Genomic DNA, 9,988 nt, shown 5'->3' with positions numbered 1-9,988 from the left:
CCCCTCAGCACGTGGCCTCTTGATGTTCTGGACGAGGGGGGTCCCAACCTTGGGTAAACCTGGATGTTCTTGGACTGCAGTTCCCAGAAGGCTTCACTAGTACCAGCTGTGTTGGCTGGGGTTTCTGGGAGTTGTAGTCCAAGAATATCTGGGGACCCAAGGTTGGGAAGCACTGCTATATCCCGTGCTCTAGCTCTGTGTTCCCCAACCTTGGGCCTCCAGATGTTCTTAGACTACAACTCCCAGAAGCCTTCACCACCACCTCTGCTGGCCAGGATTTCTGGGAGTTGAAGTCCAAGAACATCTGGAGGCCCAAGGTTGGGGACCACTGCACAGTGGTTCCCAACCTTGGGTAACCCAGGTGTTCTTGGACTACAACTCCCAAAAGCCTTGCTCCTAGCTCTGCTGACCCAAGAACACCTGGAAGCCATTGTCTCTCTGGACAATACCCTCAACCAGTTGAAAGAGTGGGAGTTTGCCCCTATAAACCATGGGGATGTTTTTAATGAAGGCTTAATTGTGGGGTATCTTCTGTTAAAAGGTGGTAGGGATGGAGGCCAGAGAGGGAAAGGAGCAGCAGCAGTTTAACGCAAGCCAATGGGGAGCACAGAAAAGTTATTAGCCATGACAAATACTGTGTGAAAACAATGCTAAAATATTCTCAATATCACAACATTTGCCAGAGACAGGAAATAATATGTGCAACAGTGGTATGGAGAGAATCCTTTTTGACACTGCACATGAGCAATATGGAAAACAAGTCCCAGGGGAAGGACATTCAGAATTAAGAATTCGGGCTCCAGAAGAAAAGATAAGCACCAAAATCTGCTTGGGGGAAAAAAGACTATGAAATTGGCAGACATGATATGAGACAGAAAGCAGCCTGAAGCTCATTAAAGACTCCTGGTATTTAAGGGAGAAAAGCTCCAGTGCCTTATTAAAACACAGACTGTTTAGGTTAGAAGATGCTAATTCAGAGTATCATGGGGACCTGTATATCTTAATAGAGATGGGCACAAACCAGTTCGTCCCAGTTTGTCAAGGCGGCAACACAAGGTGCTGTTCTCCCCTCCCCTGCCTCCTCAGCCAATCCAGCCTCTCACCAGGATCGTCTTGCTTGCTTTTCCCCACCTCCTTGGCTAATCTCCCAGTCAGGAGCAAGAGCACAGACTGCTCTGCCCCGCCCTTTTGTATGAGTGGCAGATCAGCCAAGGGGGCGGGACAGAGAAGCCTGAGCTGCTGCCGGGATTGGGAGATCAGTGGAGGAGGTGCTGGAAGCTGGCACGCTGGGCCTGCCGAGGGGATGATTGAGCCGGAGAAAGAAGCAGCAACACCTATGCTGTTACCTTCAAGAACTAAGACAAACCAGTTTGTGCCCATCTCTAGTTATAAGTGTATGTTACACATCGAATTTTCTCATTGTGTTGAACAGTATTGTTATTTCCACACCACCGTTGTGTATATTAATTAATTACCATTGTGAGACTATTTTAGCATTGTTTTCACAGAGTCTCTGTCGAAGTAGCAAAAGTCTGCCATAGAGATGCATCTAGTCAACCAACCAGTGACTCTTCGGGTATATGAGAGATTGCGTATTAAAATGTGAGTTTGAAATCTCTTAAAACCAGTGGTGCCTCGACTTACAAACTTAATTGGTTCCTAACTCTGGTCGTAACTCAAAATTGTTGTAAATCGAAGCACCATTTTCCATAGGAATGCATTGAAATGTAATTAATCTGTTCTGACTGAAGAAAATCACACACACACACACACACACACACAAAACAACCCACTGCAAGACCCATCAGAAACGCAATTAATCTGTTCTGGCCAAAGGGGGGGGGGGGAGAAAAGCAAACAACCCTGCAAGACCCTTCAGAAATGCAAAAAAAGCAAAGCAGAAAGCAAACAAACCCTGCAAGATCCCTCAGAAATATGGAAAAAAAAACCAAAACCAAACAAACAAACCCTGCAACACCCTTCAGAAATGGGGGGAAAAAACCCAAAAATAAACAAACCCTACAAGACCCATCACAGCACAGAAACATAATCCCACCACCCAGCCCAAAGCCATGATGCAAAACCCACCCAGAACAGTTTTTAAAAAGCAGAATGCAGCACCTTACCTTACCAGGCATTTCAAAGCCACCTCTGATCGCACTCACTCTAACTGCTGGGGCGAAAGAGCTACGAAGAAGCAAGCAGCCTCTTCTCCACCAACGGTTAGCAGTTTGAATTCCCTGCCCTTTTCCCTGCCTTTTCCCCCGATCGTAAGTCGAAGCTCTGGTCGCAAGTACAAGCAAAATTTTGTGGCCGGAGCTGGTCGTAACTCGAAATGGTCATATGTCGGGACGTTCGTAAGTCGAGGCACCACTATATTTGAAATGGTCCAATTTCTTCCTGAAGCTGGATGAAATATTGTTACTAGCTTGTGAGTAGCTAGTATGCATATTGTAAAATCCTCATGCCGATTCCTAATTTGATGCTGCTTTGCCATTTTTAGTTCTTGCACCCCTGTGCCACCCTTTAGCCCAGCTGAATGTCCTCCTGTTGCTCTCCATAGAGCTACTTGCTTTTTAAGAGATGTTCAGATTATCTCCCCTAAAGCAGTGGTTCTCAAACAGGGGTCCCCAGATGTTCTTGGACTGCAATTCCCTTGACCGTTTGCTCTGCTGGCTAGGATTTCGGGGAGTTGCGGTCTAAGAACATCTGGGGACCCCAATTTGAGAACCACTGCCCTCGCCTATCCTCCAGAACTCTTGCTGATTTCCTATCATCTGTAAATTCAGCTCTTTCCTCCTCTGTGATACAATGACGAGGCCATTCTCCAAAATGCAAGTCCCTGCATCAACGTATTTAAATGTTTTTTTTATTATGACAATTTACATGTCATATTTATATGAAAGAAATGACAGTAGATATTATAAACAAACAAAAAAAACATTATGAAAGAAAAAAAGTTACACAATAGGCCCCCAAGCTATAAAAAGGCTGGAGGCCTAGCTTATACACAAAAGAGCTCGAACGAGACCGTAGTGAGACGACATGGAACGTTTCATTAACAAAAATATTGGCACCAGCCGTAACATTTTTTTAAAACTTCATTTACAAGGAATACAGTATTTAAACAGTCATGTACTGCAAAGCTAAAAACACCAGCTGTTAGTCAACTGCAGTGAACCACTTTTGAGCATGGAGGGAACTGAGGACTTTCTCATTTCAAGTTAAAAATTTCCATGCAAGTGAATTTACCAGTGAGATGGGTTGGGGGGAGAGGAAAGAAAGAAAAGAGATAAAGATGTCCCAGATTTATGTACAACAGTGAAGAACGTGTCCAGTTCTCTCCCCGAAATATTTTCTCATCCCTGTCAATGGCCACTTCACGGGCAGTGTTTCAAAAAAAAAAAGAAAAAGAAAAGAAAAGAGAGATGTATCAATGCAGAAATAATGTTCCCCCAAGAAAAATGCGTTCGTGACTCCTGAAGTGTAGCACGGATCCTGCCCTTGGTGCACGAACTGGAAAGTGCACAATGACTTCTCAGTTGAACAATTCAAGCCAAAAAATGTGACAGCCATTTGTACGGTGCCTACGTACGCTTGTTCTAGATGGAGTATCAAAGGCACACACAGCATATAAATCCCAGAGGCCTGTCCTTTCAAAATTCGGCCCATTCATGATAAAAACAAGAGCAAATTTCAGGACACAACTTATGTATTTTTTTTAAAAAAAAACTGGGATTGGTCCATTTTCCAGAAACCTAACTGTGTTACTGCCTTTGCCAAAGTTGAGCCAGCTGATATTCAAAATATAAACACACTAGCTGGGTGCTCACCGTAGGGTCTCCCATGCACAGGCATGCCCTGGCAGAAGCGCTAAAGTTGCTTGTGAGGTGGTTGTTTCCAGGGCCCAACTATCAGTGCTTTGGTCAAACAGACTTTAGGGAGCAATAGATTTAACACAGAATGTAAGAATTACCACATTGGGGCCCAAGGAGGAGGATGAAATCTGATTCAATGGTGGTCTAATTCCAGGGGCTCAGATTTTAAAATGGGAAAACTCCCTAGAAAGTACATCTTCCTAGACTACTCATGGTGCCTCAAATGTTATGTATGAGCCACAAGCTTATGTTGTTGTTTAGTCGTGTCTGACTCTTCATGACCCCATGGACCAGAGCACGCCAAGCCCTCCTGTCTTCTACCTTCTGATCTGATTTTGTGTAATTGTTTATCCCCGAGGAGAAGAGAAAGCGCAACGTGGTCCTCCTCCATTGTAGAAGCAAAGAAACTATGCCCGACAGTACAGAAAAGTGGCATAAGCGCACCGTCCCCATGCCCCAGCCCTGGGAGAAGAAGGAGAGAATAAGCATGTGAACCGACTCTGTGGCTGTGAACTGTCAGCAGCGGCTACTTGTGAAGGCCTCAATGACCCTGTTGTAGGCTGCAACACACAATGTTGAACCGATTGCAACCCTTCTCCAAAAGCTTAACGGTGGTGGTGGTGAGATTCATTCGTCTAGCACAGTGGCCCCCAACCTTGGGCCTCCAGATGTTCTTGGACTACAACTCCCAGAAGCCTTCACCACCACCTCTGCTGGCCAGGATTTATGGGAGTTGAAGTCCAAGAACATCTGGAGGTCCAAGGTTGGGGGCCACTGGTCCAGCAGGTATCTTTAAAAGACATGCCGATAACACAGGTAGACCAAAACCAGGTTGTTATTCAACCGTAGAGCACTGTGTCCCCCCCCCCCCCATAGATCAAAACTGAAAATTTTAGAAAAAGTTTGTGTGGAACAGAATACTGAAATAGACAAAGAGTTGAACACCCACCTCCCACCTCCAGAACGTTTTAAGCAATGTGAGGAACATTTTTATTCACCTATTCTGACAAGTCTCGCAAAGCCCGAGTGAAAGTTACACCTGATATTAACCATCTGCTTGTTGAAGTCAAAGAGATTTATATTAACCAATTAAACCAGGATACTGTAAAAATGTTTTGGGGGGAGGGGACTCCTCCTGGCCCCCTATGTAACACGGTGTAATGGTGATTTGATTTGAATTAATCCATTTGTTAGGAAGATGATTTCTTTTATCACCTTCTAGAAGGGGGGAAAAAGAGTTCTTTAAAAGGTTCATAAATTTAACCATATAGAAGCAGCCTAAATGTGTGAGGACATTACACAGAGTAAGTTAGTAGGATTCTGGAGTTTACCACTTTGCACGACATGGGTTGAGTGACACCTTTGAAGCTCCATGTTTTAAAAAATACATACCTGCAAAAAATTCCCTCCCTCCACATGGTAAACCGCATATCTGAGGAGAAAGGTTTAAAGGAGCTAAATTTATTATATAGAAGGCGCCTTTTATGTATGGAAATCTTTTTAATTGTCAATTAATTTTGTTTGTGGAAAGTGTGAATGCCTTAACGCTGCCTGACTCTTATAAATAAGCCAAGGGTCTTCCTCCAAATCTACAAAAGAAAATTTAGATTGCGGGTTGTGGTGGAAGGGTTAGGGTTAGAGAACTTAAATTATTATTGGTAAGCAACTCTGTGTAATCCATGGAAAACGGCAATGGAAATGGGTCTTTCTTAACCAGAACACACATCTGACCAAGTTTCTAATCCGCCTCCATGCAGGTGCTAAACTAGGAATCCTAGAGAAATACAACAACTAAAAGTCACACATGCACACATAAACAAACCTGCAAATTAAGTTGCAGATTTCTGCAAGGTCCGGGATATGTGGAATTTCTCTGTGCGAGGAGATGATGTTACAGGCAAACATTTATATTCAAGCTATGAGAGGCAGTGGGATGTATGTGCAGAGAAATCTCTTGGTCACCCGAATTACTGTCTTTTGCTACCCTGTTTTTCTCTGTATGTTGAAGCATGTTTTAAAAATCCCAAGCACCTCCCGATGTAAAAGTCTTAGAAGCATTTTTTTCCTATGCACTCAGTCGTAGGTGCATTATATCTTAAACTCTGTAGTTCACCGAGACCGTTGGGGCTGCCGAGGTCAAAAGACAAATCTGTCAAACGTTACTGCAGTATTCGGTGGGCCGCAAAGCGACCTATGATGTGGCAATGGGAGTCATACCAGGTTAGAGTTTGGGAAAGTGACTTCTTCTGGCTTCTAGGATTCCAACTAGGGGATTTGCAGACCCCAAAAAGTCTTGGTGAAGAGTCTCCAACTCTTGATGAAGCTTCCCTTTTATGCCCTGCTCTCCACTGCTAACCAGGGACATCTCCCTTCCCTTCCCTTTCTGTGCTGTAAAAACAAAAGGGGTTGATAAATCATGATGCACAATGTTTACATGTAACAGCAGCCCCACTGTTTATAGGCTGCTGTCTAGCAATAATGCAAACCGAACATGTTCTACATGATTTCACAAGCAGCTACCCATGGGGTAGAGTGGGGTTGGTCTTTTCTAAAATCTACCTCGCCTGGCTGTTGCAACTTCACAATTTCAAGACAATCAACTCGATAATTTTTGCCCACCACTGGTCACTCGAGAAGTAAAAATGAGAGAGGTTGGTGTTAATTTTTGTATTTACAGCTCAGGCAACTTTTCACAGAACTGGATCCTGCACCTGCTTATAATTAATTAGTCTCCGATCTTTTTTTTTTTAAAAAAGCAGGAAACACCCAAATCCTTCCAACTTGCGCTGTTTTAAAACCATAATGAATGTGATATTCCACCTGCCTGCAAAGCACAAATTCATGTTGATTGCTCTGTACAGCTGTTACTGAACTCACTACATTTTAGGAAAAAAATACACTCTGATGAAATCTTCGCTTGCTTTCCTCTTATAAGCTAGTACTCCTCTTCTTGAAATCCATATTCCAGTTTGTCTAACCTTTCGCCCCATGTCCGCTTCAAAGATGAGAAACGTTATTTTAAAAAAAGAAAAAGAAAATTTCCAGAATCCTACAGTCAAGCATGTTCAGTGGCCATGGCAGCTGTGGGATTCTGGGAGCTGTAATTTTAAAAAGGGAACTTTTTCTATCAGCATATTAAAATGCTAAAGTCTTCCAACAATGACATACACATGAACACAAGCATGCCATTGACTGAAAGTTCAAAAGTTGTGCTTTGCAGTCTCAGCATCATCTGAGAAACTACTCCAGACACAGCGTCATGTAATAAATACACAACCTTGCTTCTAGAAGCAAGAGTGAAATCGGATAAAGTCACTTGATAGTGAGAGGAGGACCTGAGGGATCAGAGCAGGCAGCTATGCCCGAAAATGTAACTACAGTAATGGAAAAAGTTGTGACTTCTGATTTTTGCAGAAGGAAGAATTTAAAGTCAGATGGAGACAGGAAGCAACGTAGGTCTGCAGAACTATAATCTGCTAGATTAAAGGGAGGGAAGGGGGCCTACAATTTACAAGCCACATTCCATTTCACTGCCAAGTGCTCAGATTTTTGAGGAAATGATAGGTAAGAAGCTATAGTAGATGTAGCAGTGCTAGGATGACGCTGTAAAACCAAGAAAAACAAACCAGTAGAGGCGATGCCCTACCAGAGGGTCATTGCACAAGAAGAATCAACTGTGCCTTGTACAAAAGCAAAATAAGGATATAACCAGGCCGTATCCAACATTCTTACAGGGCTCCCCCCAAATTTCTTTGTGGCTCTATCTGCAAGATTTATCTAAGCACTGATGCTACAAATGTGAATGAATGAATTGGACTTCCATGAAAGTGGTGAACAGTTCTCCTAAGTCCTCCAGGCAAAACTGGGGGCGAGCCAGTTTCAAAGTGGTTTTAAGCGAACCCCCCTTGGATTCCATTCCAGCCATTTCCTAGAAAGCTACCTCTATGGCACAAATGCTCCTTTAAACAAAACTGATCAAGCCGTGAAGATGTCCCCACTCTGGAGAGCTCTGAAAGTCAGCAGCGTCAACTATTCCAACCAATCTGGGTTCACTAGACTAGGGAGAGATGCCCAGCAAGGACAGAGGAAAGAACTTCTAGTAGAGGGTGCCTCTGATTTGAAGAAGACTCAAAGGTGACGGAAAAATGTCAGGAAGACAGGTTTGTCTCCAAAAGAAGAAACAAACAAAAGCAGGATGGGGGATAGGGAAAGGACGGACAACAGGTGTAATGGCTCAGTGGCTATGTCCACCTCTCCATCTCATTCTTATTTTCTTAGATGAGTCCATGCTCAGAGGTTGAGAAGGAACTGATGCCGTGCACCAGTTCACAATGGGGAAGGACGCTTTCAACGCTCCATGCCTGCATCCTGCGCATCAGTCATGAGCTAGTCAGACGACTGAGCTCATCCTTCTGCGCGTTCTACTCTTGCTCCCGTTCTGTGATAGGGAGTTCAAGAACAACCTGCCACCCAGCAGAAGAATGATGAATACCTATTTCGTTTCACCTAGGAGTTACGGGCAAAACTATCTGCCCCATCTCCATTTTTAAGCACTCAAATTTTTTTTCTGAAAAATAAAATAACACAAGCCAGTGGTGTTTGAGCGGGTCAAATAAATACATGGCCTGCTCAGATGCAAACTGGATGACTCAAATGTACGAGCACATGCTGCATGACAGCATTACTCAAGTGAAAGAGACGTAGGATTTTGAAGAAAGATTTCTGCGTTTCTGTGGGTTTTTCAACCATATTCTTTGTTATTCAAGCAGATACCTGCTAAACAAAGTCATGCAATATATTGGGGGGGGGGGAGAGCTTTTTTTGTTTACTTAAAACAAAAGAAAAACCAACAAGCCAACGAAAACCACAACTCCTTGGGGAAGGCAAATATTTTGTTAAGATCTGGGTTGTTTTTTTAGAATTTTAAATGTGGATTATGTGCACTGCAAGAATGTAGATGCATACAGTTAACAGAGTGGTTCTTTAAGTGCTTACCGGGAGGGGGATACTTGAAAACATTTAAAGGCCAGAGAGTATGGGGGGGAATCCAAAGTTTTCTTGTGAGGTCGTATGCATCATCCTAAGGTCACCTTTAAAATCATATATATATTATTTTTTAAAAGATGTGCTAAGCAACAAACATCTGGAAATGCAACATGGTTTTGGGGCAAAGGAGCCACCGAAGAATGAATCCCTCCTTCAGTGTCAGCAGCAAAACTGGTGCAGCCACTGCCAGCAACGGACCGAGCACCAGAATTAAATCCAAAACCCAGCATTAAAAAAAAGAAAGAAAAACACACAGTAATTACTATTTCAGACTATGACGATGTGTAGACTGTGTGTGCTAATTTGTGTATACAGAGAAAAATTAAAGAAAAGGAAAACACTGAAGACGCCAATTGACCTCACAGAATAAAATGCCAGACGGAATGGCACGTCATGTTCTGGTTTGATGAGCTATCAATAATAAGCAGAAAGGCTATTTTGATACAGAGGGCACACTCTCAAACCCAGTGTTATGCTGCTTAGCTCTGCGGACAGAGGAGATCATGGGGAAACGGGCATCCTCCCTGATATATGGCCCATTTTAGAAATCAGTTTAGCAAATAATATCTATTAAAATACACATTAAAAACATGGAAGGACCGACAAGCAGCCATCACTGTTGAAATCTGCTAGAATATCCAAACTGAGTGATAACATTAATCCCTCTCACCTTTCTCTCTCTCTCTCTCTCTCTCTCTCTCTCTCTCACACACACACACACACACACACATATACATACTTTCCCAAACAAAAACCTCCCAGAAAAAAAAACCACCAGTTCTATTTGCATACTTCAATTTGAAGTAGATACTAAAAAGCACAGAAAGGGTTTTAAGAGCGGTTGGTTCCCTGTTTATATGAGAGTCCTGCCATCTCTTGAAAATGATTTGCTGCCAAACATGGTCTCTTCATAGCAAAAAAACGGTTAAGTCTTCCCAAGTGGTACCATGTATGAAGCTCCCCAGATAAATGAACACATTAAAAAAAGGGAAGAGTCTCGTTGCAAACTCACCACTCAGAACTGTTTCAAAGGGTCAAAAGCTCATGACAGGGTGACAACGTCC

This window comes from Pogona vitticeps, chromosome 3, assembly GCF_051106095.1.
Source record: "Pogona vitticeps strain Pit_001003342236 chromosome 3, PviZW2.1, whole genome shotgun sequence".
NCBI lineage: Eukaryota > Metazoa > Chordata > Lepidosauria > Squamata > Agamidae > Pogona > Pogona vitticeps.
Note: the sequence above shows the minus strand (reverse complement) of the source record.